Source organism: Taudactylus pleione, unplaced genomic scaffold, assembly GCF_031769625.1.
Source record: "Taudactylus pleione unplaced genomic scaffold, aTauple2 ptg000318l, whole genome shotgun sequence".
Taxonomy (NCBI): Eukaryota; Metazoa; Chordata; class Amphibia; order Anura; family Myobatrachidae; genus Taudactylus; species Taudactylus pleione.
This window is the reverse complement of record NW_028284719.1, coordinates 2,327,048-2,341,505: the sequence shown is the minus strand read 5'-3', so window position 1 is coordinate 2,341,505 and position 14,458 is coordinate 2,327,048.

Here is a 14,458-nt window from a genome sequence, read left to right as displayed (position 1 = left end):
AGCTCGCCGCAGTCAAAACACACAACTGGAGGTGGGTTGTTGGCTTTAACAACTAGGACCTAGGTTCTAGGCTTGGGTACTGGCTGGAATCCCTGTTTGGCTTTGTTTATCTTCCTTAAAGTCAGTTTCCATTCACTCACCACCGCTAACTACTCAAACATTTGAGGATCAACCTGTAGGGCCCACTGTTGCACCACATTATCTAGTACCTGCACAGCATGGTCCAAAGCCACCATCTCTACTATATGCTGAGCAGAGTTCTTATCCGGCTGAATCCAAGCCTTACTCAGCCTGGCTAACTTGGCCAGCTGGACCCTTGGAGCTTTAGACAGGTTAAGCCACCATTCCTGAAACTCCTGAGCTTTGCTAGGTCCAGTCACTCTAACTCTGCCTAATATGGCCTTTTTCAAGTGCGGATAGCAGTTTGCCTCAGTCAAGTTTAATTCAACATATGCTCTCTGTGGTTTCCCTGAGAGACAGGGAGCAAGTCTGGGAGCCCACTCCTCCTCAGGCCATTTTAAACATGCAGCAGGTGTTCAGAAAGGCTTCAATGTCATCAGATGGAATAAGCTTCTGTAACACCTTTTGTTCCTGCCCACCTTTCCTTATTTCAGTTAACTCTGCATGTAATAACTGAATTTAAGTTTGATGTGCTGCTGCCAGAGCTTGTTGCCCTGCAGCTGTTTCACCAAAACTTTTCAAAAGCTCCTCCATATTGCACTGCTTTATCCTTTTATTGACAAAGGCCCTCATTCAGAGCCGCTCGCTATTTGCGGTCGTTCGTTCAAAACAAGGGGTGGCTATTCAAATGAACCGTTCGCTCTTTGCGGTCTGTTCACGCCTCTAAGTCTGAATGAGCGAGCAAAACTTGCGGTTGTAATTTTGAAAAATACGCCCCCTTGCCGCTCGCACCATACGTCATGTCCGCTATTTAATAGATTAATCGAGTACATCGAATAGCGTATGAACTGCTCGCTATTCTTGTGGTTGGTTTTTTCAACCGCTATTTTGCGAGCAGTTCTGAGTAAAAAAAAACCAAGTGACGTGGTCAATGACGCTGCTGTATTAATTATGCACTCCCTTAAAATGCCCGTTTTGACCTTTAAGCACGCCTGCGTTCTAATTCCACTCCCCGTTTTCAAACACCTTCCCCTGTTACCACCCACTTACGCCTCCTTCTGTCACTCAAAATAGCAGGCATTCGCTATATATCGAACAAACGATTTTCGGCCGCACTGACTGGTTCGCGCATGCGTATTACAATCTGTACGCATGCACAGATGTGCGAACATCGGTCAGAACGAACGAGCGGCCGCTCACGAGCGGCTCTGAATCAGGGCCAAACTTAGGAGGCTTTATAAATTCTCTTTATTAAGCCAGATTCCCAATGTAACCAACGTAACCACCACTATATCAGCTGGCTTCTCTTAAAACTGCACCACATTCCCTAGCCATTCACCCATATACAGGAATTAAGCCATTTTTATATTGTGCACAATTTGCATATACACAGACATATGATCACTGTGAACAACTGCCATTTTATGGCTGGCCTGCCACACTCACCCACCCACTAGTAAAGCACTGGGTAGAATCCTGAAAAGCATCTCACTGTCGCTGTGGGTGCATCCAGTCACTGTATCTGTGCTCTTGCTGTGTAGCAGAATCCAGCAAGGGTCCCTGTTCAGGTGCCAAATGTGACAAGAATCACATAGACCGGGTACAATCCATCAGTAGCTTTTTTTGCTCACCACAGGCAGGTACACAGCATATGGCAGATTCACAGGCAAGATATCATACAAAGTCTTCCAATAAAGCAATATTTCTTTAGAGGAGTCGCAGGTCCAGGAACCCTAACACTTATCACCCCCAGGCATAGAAGCTGGATGACTACTTCGCCATTAGGCTCTGTTTCCCCAGTGTCTCTGCAGCCTTTCCAGGCACTGAGTGAGGCAACACCTGAACTGGACATTTACAAAATCTTAATACCTCTGCTGTGCCAAACCTGGGAGATCTGGATATATTCCACATTTACTTCATGTGGAATTAAGCTATATATATATATATATATATTTGTCATTTGTCACTGCTGCCTCCATTATGATATAGATTTGATTCCAAGATAATCCAATCTCTAACCTCTGCCCATAAAGATCAGTATTCACTTGAGCCTGCATGACATGTTTCTAAAACATAGTTAATCAAAAAATAACCACCTGGTCTGTCTGCGGAAATAATAACACACCCATGTCATACTTGCCTACTCTCCCTCGGGAGTTGCAGGAGGCTCCCGATTTTCTAGGTAAACCCCCACTCCCCCAAAATATTAGGCAGATCTCCTGCATCCCACCCACTTCCTAGTGAAGTTGGCAGGATAGGGAGATTTTCTGTGAAATTTGCTCGTAGGGAGGGGGTGGGGCTAAATTACACATTTCACATAATTTAGTCCCGCCCCTCTGCATGGACCTGCAAATTGCATAGCGTTTCCTGTGGAGGGGGCCAGGCAGAATGTTGGCTATAGTCTGGCCTGCCCCCAATAATGAGATAAGATGGTCCTCTCCGGCTGCTTCTGGAAAGAAGTGAAAGAAAGTCTGTAAGTGTGACCCAAGTATATCTCCCACTCACTACTAACTTGTTTGCAACCATTAATGTTTTTTTCAGTAGATACTCACTCCAAATAGTAAGTCTTTAGGCACCCCTACAACTACTGTACACTCAAGTCAGTAAATAAAAATGAGTGTTCACTCTTGGATATGAAAAATGAAAAAGCCTTATTGTCTAAAGGATTAAAATTTGCTCTGGCTCAAGAACATTATTTATTTGAATTGTTTATAGAACTTAATAGGTTTACAAGAGACCTCTAATTGAAGCATTACTTTACAACTAAAGCTCTCAAATCTAGAAGACAAATATGTAATCCCCTAATTCTTGATGCCTCAGATAATGATAATGAACTTAACGAGAAAATTCAATGGAGTGTTTTAAATGACAGTTGCAACAGTTTGAAGAACTGATTTCCCGGTTTTTAGAACTTGCCGGCATCATTATTTTTCGCTTTTTTAATGCATATTTTTTAGTGCTTATTTCACTTTTTTGGGACACATTATTTCACATTCAACAATTTAATTATTACTTTATCCTTATTACATATTTTGACACTTCATCACCATATATCACTCATCAACACATCAGTACATATATTCTTCTTACATTTGGGTTAGTTTTTTGATTTTTCATTTTTCACTTCTTTTTCTTTTGCTACACTATTTACATACATTTCTTTCAGTGTAGTCACTTATGGTAGAATAAAATTCCTTTTCCATGGGATTGTGTTTACCTTCTTGATGACTGGTAATTATTTTTTTTTATTAATTTTTACTATGACCTGTATGATATTATTTTTTTTGCATTTAGTCTACATATAGCTCTCTGTTTAACCCAGTGATGGCCACACCTTTTTTCTGATATGTTGTTTATGTGCCATAATATACATATAACCTTTTCTATCATAATTTGCATGTATACAATGTACATTGATTGACTGTAACAGTACATATTTTCTCCTTTCTATGTTTCTTCATTATGTTCGGGGATGTGGGTTTTCATGTAACTACAGTGACACCTGGTGGTGGTTTTACTAATTCACCTTCTTTATTTATTTTCATAGGAAATGTGTTTTGTCACATGGCTCTGTGATCTCCAGGTTCTCATGGTTACATGATGCAATGGATGACACTACATCATGGATGAGGGCTCCAGTGGAAGTCAGTGGCAGACTCCACGGAACTTCACATCTTTTGTGCACCGGGTGGGTTTCTCCACTTGATATAAGGTTTGCGAATATGTTGTTTTTTTATTACACCTTGACAAAGGGACGTGTGTGTCCTGAAACGTTGGAGTAAGGTTATGTATTTTTGCCAATACACCATTTAAATTGTTGCTAAGACAGAGTGTCGCTGCTTGTTAGTATTACCAATATACCTTGTTGATATCCAGAGGGCCCCGGAGCATGTGCATTTTTGAGAATGGAGTTCAGGTCCGACTACAGATCCTACATTTTTAGGGGGAGGGAATTTCCCTCACCACACATGGGACAAGGTACTAACTGCTTATATTAGTAGCTTTTGCTGAGGTAGAGTTCTACTGCATGGTGGGTTTGCACAACACAATGTTGTTTAACATGGATCAAACCACCACCAGACTATTACAGAATAATGTATCAGGATACAGTGACACACGGCCGATGCAAGGAGACCTATACAGTTTTTCAGAGGAGGATGCAGACAGGGTTCTGTTAAAAGATAAATTAACAGCATCCGATACAGCCAGTGAAATCAAGGAAGTTTACCATCAGCTATTAAAACTGAAGCGCTGTTAAGTGGACCTTCTTTTGCATGGCATCTCGCTGTCCGATAATTTTAGAGAGAAAATTATACTCAGAGGCTTCAGGGTACACAATGTGCACATGATAGGTTGGTTCAATCCTGAGTTTTGCAAAAAGTAGATTGGCATTTCAAATAAATGCAACATGGACCTGATCTTACTAGCTACAGAAGAAGTGTGTCGGGAACTAAAGAACATCAGAAACAAAATCAGTATAGTGGAGACAGAGTGCAAATCCATTATCCAGCAGGAATCTAGAGAAGATTGGATGTGCAAATTGCACACACACAAAGTGAGAAAATTACCGGAAGGAACTCGTCAGTTTCAAACGTAATAAACATAGGATAGTGATGGAGGATTATGATATGAATAGAGTGTACAGATGGCTTGGTGGGGGTGAACCAGGTAACCTCAAACCCTATAATGCGAGGTTCAAACATAACTGGTGAAAACGGAGGGAGACTCTGACTAGAGAACAGGTTACTTCTATTAGCGACAGCGAGTTTGCATGTCTCGACTCCGAAGGATCCCTGGACCAGGCCAGCATCCCTTTAGGGGTGATCACAGATACCCCCAGAGGTATAAAAACAAAAGGATGCTCACCCGCAGGGGGGGTCAAAATGCGAGGAACAAGGGACACCCCGCCAAGAAGGAGACTTTGATTTACAATTTGTCACAGCGTCAGAAGAGTGTCATAGAATTGAAGATGTTGGAAAAGGGGCTTTCATTTGTACCCACAAATACCTTCAAGCAGCTAACTTGGCAACTTAATGAAAAAATGAAAAAATTAAATGGAGTCTTTTAAATGACAGTTGCAACAGTTTGAAGAACTGATTTACGTTTTTATAACTTGCCGGCATCATTATTTAATGCATATTTTAGTGCTTATTTCAATATTTTAATGCATATTTTTTAGTGCTTATTTCACTTTTTTGGTATACATTATTTCACATTCAACAATTTAAGTATTACTTTATCCTTATTACATATATTTATTGACACTTCATCAACATATCACTAATTAACACATCAGTACACAGATTGTTCTTACATTAGGGTTAATTTTTTGATTTTAGTTACACATATTTCACATTATTCACTTCTTTTTCTTTTGCTACACTATTTACATACATTTCACTTATGGTAGAATAAAATACCTTTTCCACGGGATTGTGTTTACCTTCTTGATGCCTGGTAATTAATTTTTACTACGACCTGTATGATATGAATTGTATTACATTTAGTCTACATATAGCTCTTAGTTTGACCCAGTGATGGCCACCCCTCATTTTTCTGATATGTTGTTTATGTACCATAATAGACATATAACCTATTCTATCATAATTTGCATGTATACAATGTACATTGATTGACAGTAACAGTATGTATTTTTTCCTTTCCATGTTTCTTCATTATGTTCGGGGATGTGGGTTTTCATGTAACAGTGACACCTAGTGGTGGTTTTGCTAATTTTCCTTCTTTATTTCTTTTCATAGGACACTTGTTTTGTCACATGGCTCCATCACATCCATGTTGTCATGGTTACATAATGCAATGGATGACACTGCATCATGGATGAGAGTTCCAGTGGAAGTCAGTGGCAGGCTCCCCGGAATTTCACATCTTTCGCATCTGGGCAGGTTTCTCCACTTGATATACTGTAAGGTTTGAGAGTATGTTGTTTTTTTATTACACCTTGACAAAGGGATGTGTTTATCCCAAAATGTTGGGGTTATGTATTTTTGCCAATACACCATTAAAATTGTTGCTAAGACTCCGAGTGCTGCTGCTTGTTAGTATTACCACTGTATATATATATATATATATATATATATATACATATATTTGTAATTTTTCACTGCTGCCTCCATTTTGATATAGATTTGATTCCAAGATAATTCAATCTCTAATCTCTGCCCATAAAGATCAGCATTCACTTGAGCCTGCATGATATGTGTCTAAAACATAGTTAATCAAAAAATAACCACCTGGTCCATCTGCAGAAATAATAACACACCCGAGTCATACTTGCCTACTCTCCCGGGACTTGCAGGAGGCTCCCAATTTTCTAGGTAAACCCCCGTACCCTCAGAATAGTAGGCAGATCTCCCGCATCCTGCCCACTTCCTAGTGAAGTTGGCAGGATAGGGAGATTTTCTGTGAAATTTGCTCGTAGGGAGGGGGTGGGGTTAAAATACACATTTCACATCATTTACCCCCGCCCCTCTGCTTGGACCCGCAAATCTCAGGGAGTTTCCTGTGGAGGGGGCCAGGCCGAATGTTGGTTATATTCTGGCCCCACCCCCAATGATGAGATAAAATGGTCCTCTCAGGCTGTTCCTTGAAATGAGTGAAAGAAAGTCTGTAAGTATGACCCAAGTATCTATCCCATTCACTAATAACTTGTTTGCAACCATTAATGTTTTTTTCAGGAGATACTCACTCCAAATAGTAAGTCTTTAGGCATCCCTACAACTACTGAACAATCAAGTCAGTAAATAAAAATGAGTGTTCAAATTGGATTTGAAAAATGAAAAAGCCTTATTGTCTAAAGGATTAAAATTTGCTCTGGCTCAAGAACCTAATTTATTTGAATTGTTTATAGAACTTAATAGGTTTAAAAGAGACCTCTGTTGGAAGCATTACTTTACAACTAAAGCTCTCAAATCTAGAAGACAAATATGTAATCCCATAATTTTTGATGACTCTGATAATGATACACTACAGACTTTAAATAGCTTGAAGAAACTAATAAAACATCTGATATGCCACTTTTTGATGTACATGTCCCTTATTTGCATAGGTTCAAAAATAAATCAGAATTCTACCCCACACAATTCAATAGTGACCCCATTGAAGCATTTTATAATTTAACTATGAATGAATTTAATCATCTGTGCTGAGTCAAATTTAGAAAAAAAAAGGGATAATATACATCCATGTGAAAGGAAAGCACTAAGGGATCTTAGGAGGGATGACTCTATTATAATTAGAGCAGCCGATAAAAGGGGTGGTACGGTAGTTCAAAATATGACCGATTATGTTTCTAAGGCCTTTCTCCACTTGAACAATACCCATTTCTATACTACTTTGTCTGTTGATCCTACTGCTATCTTTTTGAGTAAATTTCAAAGGCTTCTTGATGATGCACTGATGGATGGAGCTATATCCAAGAGTGAACACTCATTTTTATTTACTGCACACCCCATTTTTCCAAATTATTAAAATTTCCCCAAATTGCACAAATCCCTTTAATCACTTCCTGGGTATCCTATCATTTCTGGGGTTGGGTCCTTCACATCTAATTTGTCAGCCTTTGTTGACTCTTTTCTCCAAACACATGTTGTCACTTTAAATTCACATATTAGAGTTTCTACCCATTTTTTAATTTAAGTGAAGATTTAAAATGGCAAGAGAACTTCATTTTCATGACTTGTGATATTGAGTCTCTTGATTCTGATATACCATACAAACAAACTTTTCTAATTTTGGATGAATCTCTAAGTGAAATGAGACGTAAATTTATTTTGGATTCTATTAAAGTTATACTTTCTCATAATTATTTCACATTTGGTGGTAAGTTTTATTTACAGGTGAAGGGTACTGCAATGGGCACTAGGTTCATGCTAAGCTTTCCCAACTTATATATGGGGCTACTTGAAGAACAATTGGTATGCAATGGCCCCTTTGGTGTGAACCTGGTACTCTATCATCATACATTGATAACATGTTTTTTATTTGGGATGGGGATTTACAATCGGCCTCTTAATTTTTTAGTTATATTAATACTAACCCATTTTGTTTAAAATTCACTGGCACTATTCATAAAACTACTATCACATTCTTGGATATTGCCCTCTCCATCTAAAGTGATAAATTAGTAACTTCTACTTACCAGAAAGAGGTAAACTGTAAAAGCATTGTAAACCACCAGCATTGTCACTACAGCCCCTGGCTTTGGAATATACCTAAAAGCCAATATTTTAGACTTAGGCAGAATTGCTCAGAGATATACCAGTTTAATATACAGGCTTCAGATTTGACTGAATCCTTTAGTGCGCAGGGCTATCCTGATAAAATTTTGTAATTAGCATTCAAAGCAGTGAGCGATAGAGACAGAGACTCCTTATGTCCATCTAATAAAAACATCAATGTGAACCGTTTTGAGTGTAATTTAAAGTTTCTCTCTAAATGAAATTCCTTTTATAGTGAGCTAAAGGCTGTTATTAAAAATAATTACCCTATTCTAAAAACTGATAAAATCCTATCCGCCTTGCATGAGGATGAACCAAGAGTCATCTTCAAGAAAGCAATTAGTTTGCAGAGATAACTGGCCCCTAGCCATTTCAGATCCAATAATATAACTACTCATAATGCTGACACCTGGCTTGAAGAACCCTCCTTTAAAAAGGTTAATTTTAAATATGGGACAATTGATTGCATTACCTGCAGATTCATGCTTGATAAAAGCACTCAATTCAAATCAGAATCATTTGGCTCTGTCTTTGACATCAATAGCAGGATTAATTGTCAAACTATGTATGTAGTCTATGTTATCACATGCAAGTGTGGGCTTCTGTATGTGAGAAGGATGACTTGTATGCTTCACATAAGGTTTCTTGAGCATAGAAGAAATGTCTCAAAAAGGAGTTAACACACACAGTCTCTCCCAACATTTTAAATTGAAACATGGGGGAGATGTGAGTGTACTTACACTCCAGGGTATTTAATATATTAAAAAGACTCCCAGAGGAGGAGATCATTTTAATCTACTCTGCAAAATAGAAGCCTTTTTGCAGGGTTTTGGATATTTTCCCTGGGCACTCTATTTCCAAATGGTCTTAATGACTGCATTGAAATTAATAATATCTAGCTATTTAACTTTGGGATATCTACTTTATCTGTGTATGTGTAACATCTAAATATCTCATCAATTTATCTAGCCCTATTTCCATATTAACCTTATTGCTAATTAATTTTATAGTAGCCTTGGTTATAAAATGGGGTTATATTATCCATAGAGCTTGATAATGATCATTAACAATTGGTGTAAAATGTGCCTGTGAAAAGATATATATGAAAAAAGACAATTAATAAAAAAAAGTTATTATTTCTGTTTTGTGTTGGTTTAGAACCTGGGTCCTTGTGAGCATTGTGCTCTGTTGTTATCCCACTAGGCCATTATGGCTGATCAATTGTTAGAGCTACTTTATGGGTTTTTGTTTTTTAAATTTTCTGTATTGGTTATTAAAAAGACTGGGGTTAAAAAGAGATAGAGATATAGAGATAGATAATTCTATATATCTCTATATCTATTTATTTCTAATCAACTAATATGTTGAATGTTGACATAATATTGATTGTCAAACCATAAAAGTATATATAAAAATATTAAAAAAAATTCCTATATATATTGCATTCTTTTTGCTTTTCTTCTCTAAATATAAACTATCTGAAATCAATTAAAATCTCTTTATACATGTTACATATGCTAAATGACAATATGAGAAGTGTTAATTTGCTTTATACTTTTTTATCAAATTAATAATGTGATGAATACTGAGAATATATTGGTTACAAGGTTATAAAAACCAAAATACCGCTCTATGTTGGATTCAAACCTGGGTCACTGTGCTTGCCAGTGCTCTAGCATTTGCCTTCTAGACTATTTGGGCTGATTGAAATCTGTGTAGATTTCTCTCTATAAATACACCATCTAAATGAATCTTTATGATCTATGGTTGATGCATTTCTGTTGTGTTTCTCCATGATGCCATTATAGCTTTAACTGTTTAATGTGTAATTTTTATTTTTCTCTATGTATTTGTTTGTTTATTATTATAATTATCAAAGTTTTTTCCTGGTAATGACCTGTTGTACTATGATTATCCATATGCTAAACTGTTACAAAAAAGTTTTGTTCACCAGCAGACTTCCCTCCTCTTTCCTAATTAAATACATCTGTGACTGCTTAATCAAGTTAATTGTTGGATGGAAGCCATTGGCTATGACACTATTTAAATATCTTACCTGTGAGATACCTGCAAGACCCTACTGAAGAAACCGTTACATGTTTATAACAGAGAAACCGGTTAAGGACATATCCGCAGGCTTGCCTACTATTGGCACAGATTCTGGTGATTTATATGAGAACAATCGGGTCCCCGTGGATACAAGCAATTTAGAGCTATTACGCTACTCCATCTGCGTTTCCCTCCCTAAACACCGGCCGATGATGTGTTACTCATGCTGACACAGCTCCATCTTCAACATCAGGTGGATGCGTATACATCTCACAGTGAGTATAATTCACTGAGGTATTGCCCTCCACCACTGCCACTCCGGGACAGAGTTCTGAGGATTGAGATCTGCAAGGTGGCGAGTTTGATTCATGGTGAGGAGGTTGAGCTTGAAAAACCAGCATTTGGGCTTATTGATCCTTATATTGTATACAGTTCCTGGATAAATGTACATGTTAATTCACAAAGTGGATCCCTGCATTCTAAAGGAATAGTGGACTTTATATTTGTTCTTCTTGAGGTTATTTTGCCCTATTTTAAACTAGTTTTTTATTAATTTAAGTTATCTTTGGCCATATTAAGTGGTTTTATTACATGTAAGTTGTAAAACATATCATTACAATCATGCTATATTAAATTAATTTGTAACTTCTTATTATAGTGCTCCCTTGTGTGTATTTTTTCTGCAGCATTAATATTGTGAGGAAGCAGGCAGAGTATGTTTGAAATGCATCACAAAGTTTATACAAATTACTTCCATGTACTGCAAATTAATTGATAATTTCCTATCCATTGTTTGTAAAATTGAATTTACAATGAACTTCCCTGCTGCTGTGCAATACTGTATCATACAACTTTGAATCAGGCATACATTAGAAACAATACATACACAGAAAATCTGCACCTACAGTAACATGGATTTGTTGCAATTTTCAATGATGCAACAGATGGTGCCATGTAATAATAATAATAATAATAATAATAATAAATTTTATTTACATAGCGCCTTTCTCCCATAGGACTCAAAGTTACTTTACAGTCATTAGAAAACATTGTACATTATACAAGGATTTGGTGTTGCAAAAAATAGAAAACCACACCGAGATAATTAAAGTCAACCGAAACTTAGAGAACACAATAGGCATATTGCAGGGTTGGTGCAGACATTTTGGGAATTAACTTCCATGGGTTATATATTCCACCCTCAAAAGGTACCAAATGAGCCATCTTGGGCGTACTATGTAGGATTACCCTGGGTGGAATGGGTTACGACTAGAAGAGATGACACAAAATGGGTGGTTGCAGCATCCCCCTGATGGCTAGGAGTAGGGTCCCACCATAATATTTAGGTCCATGTATTATTCATCCCATCCACGAGTGTACCAGGTTAGGCAGCCATGGTGGGCACACTACGAAGGTTGCACTGTTGGAGATAAGCCATACAAGACCCAAGGAATATATGGGAAAACTGACACATGTGTGGCAGTATGATATACCTTGTGTGAATAGATCCACATGAATTACATTCTGGTACAGCACACCAGTATATCATACAGTGCGGTGGAAGTACATTTTACAAAACAAGGAATAATAAATAAAGCAAACAGTGCTGCAGTTTGGGCATGAGATTTACAGATGAATGAAACATTTGAAATATGAAATGCACTGAATTAATAGATATCCTGCCCAAGAATGAACCATCCGAGGCAGCCATCTGGGGTGCACTGCGAAGGTTACATCTGGCAGGGTGTGCAAGTTGCAGAAGTATAACGTCCAGATGGAGAAGAAATAATAAAAAATAAATGGTGACTGCATTTTAAGTTAAAACCATGTTAAACTTAATCAGAAATTAAAAAATGATAGAGTGATCTGTAAAAAGCCACAGAGTCTCCTTCGCTTGAGTGTGTGGTCTTGTCACATCCAGCAGTTTGTGGTGTTCAATTTGGCTGCAGCATGAGACAGCGGCTGAACCCAGTCTCAGGGGAGTGTAAATGAAGATGGAGTGGCAGCATTCCTGTGTGTTCATGAAATGGTTTAAATTTTTGTTGGAAAGTAGTCAAAAGTCTTAATCCAGTTCGAACTCTAGTTCTAACTCCATGCTTCAGAAGACATGCTTAAGATGCAGGCTACAGTTGCAGGCCAAGCCTGTGTGTGCAGGCTTTAAAATTAGTTCATTTTGCAGGAGAAGCTACGTCAGCTGGTACAGTGGGAGGGAATGTTTGAGCAGTTTGTTCAACAAGCTAATTAATGGTGGGGGAAGATGCAGCCTCACAGTTGGAAAACAAACATGTAATAACACACCAAGCAGTATTACTGCTTGTAACAATACTAAAAATGGGATTCTCAGTCATTGCACATTCACACACATGATTGTATACCAGGGGAAGGGCTTTTACTAGCCTTAGTATATATTCACAGAAGCAACTATGGCAAATGAAGATGTCACAGTATTGTGCCACTAAGAACAGCTCCTAAGTCTATGAAGAAAATAAAACATAAATATACAAATTATTCTCATAAATTCACAAATCACACATATAACTGTAGATTTGTATCAATCTTACCTTACTGATCAACAAGTAAAGTAATGACTCAATATTTGCAATTTACTGTTTGTTTAAAGAGTCTCGTTTAGAACTTTAATCCTGCTAAGGATAACAATTACTGCACGACCACACTTCTTTCTATCAGGTCACACTATGAGGCTGATTCAGAGATGGACAGATTTGCAGATCCACACACACGCAACTGTGCAAATCCAATCATCTCAGATGCAAATTCAGAAGGAGGAGTCAGATACCTCCTTGCTGTATATGCTATCCCAGCACTGAAACTGGAGTTGTAGGATAGGGATCACCATTGCAACCATCACAACCATAGGACAAATTTAACCTAAAACAGTCAGTTCAGTTATCTTGTGTGCTCATGCCAGATCCACTCTTTAATATGCAATAGCTGGGGTTGTTCACAACAAGGGGTATATTTTCTAAAGTGTGGATTTTTAGAAGTAGAGTTGTTACCCATAGCAAGCAATCAGATTCTAGCTATTTTCCTCAAGAAGGTGTTAAATATACTCTATGTTAAGTAGAATCTGATTGTTTGCTATGGGCAACATCTACACTTCTAAAAACCCACACTTTAGCAAATGTACTGCCAAAAATCAAATCTTTGGTAATCATCAAGGTTAAAAACATTCTACAAAACATAAAAAATTGCACTCCAGCAGCTTAAAAAACATGCACGCTAACCAAATATCATACACAGTCAGGCATATCAAATTAGGATCGAGGTTCTCAAAGAAGTGGCTGCTCCACAAGTGCACAGGCTTCCTTACAGGATATGTCATAGACAGAGAAGATCTTAAGTTTTCAATTCACAGTGTGCCAGGCCATTTACTTTATGTGTTTCATCTGTGTGACTTCATCAGAGGACTGTCCTACCTACTTGGCCACTGAATTGAAATATTTTTAAGCATCTAGTGACATAAGGCTCAAGTTATCAACATTATTTTTTACTAAAATAATTTGAAATAAAGGTGTTTTCAAACCCATTTCACATTATTTTATTTTCACATAAATTTACTAAAGGGCAGTTGGAGTAGAATTCGTAAAATTCTACTCCAAACCCTTATTATCACATATTTTTACTAAACAGATTGCATTTTCCATAATTTTGATGGAATTGCAATCTGCCTGAGATTTACTAAAAATAAAATGTGAGAAAATACTAGGGAAAGCCCTGTGATAATAATGCCACCTGGAGATGGCATTCTCTAGGGTTTCCCCCATTTCCCTGACTACTGCTCTGCTCTACTCTAACAAGCAGAGTAGATCCAGGAGCTGGGCCCCAGTGATCAGATATGTGGTCTAAATAAACCACAAGCTGATCACTTAAAAAAATAGTTAAAAAAACACTTACTTGATTCCGGGGACAGGAGGTGATGTTCTCTGGGGCTCCCAACAACTGGTCTCCTGGCTCCTGCACTGTGACTCTGGTCAGCTGCTGCATAGAACAGCTGACCAGGGTCACAGTGCAGAAGCTGGGAGACAGCTGAC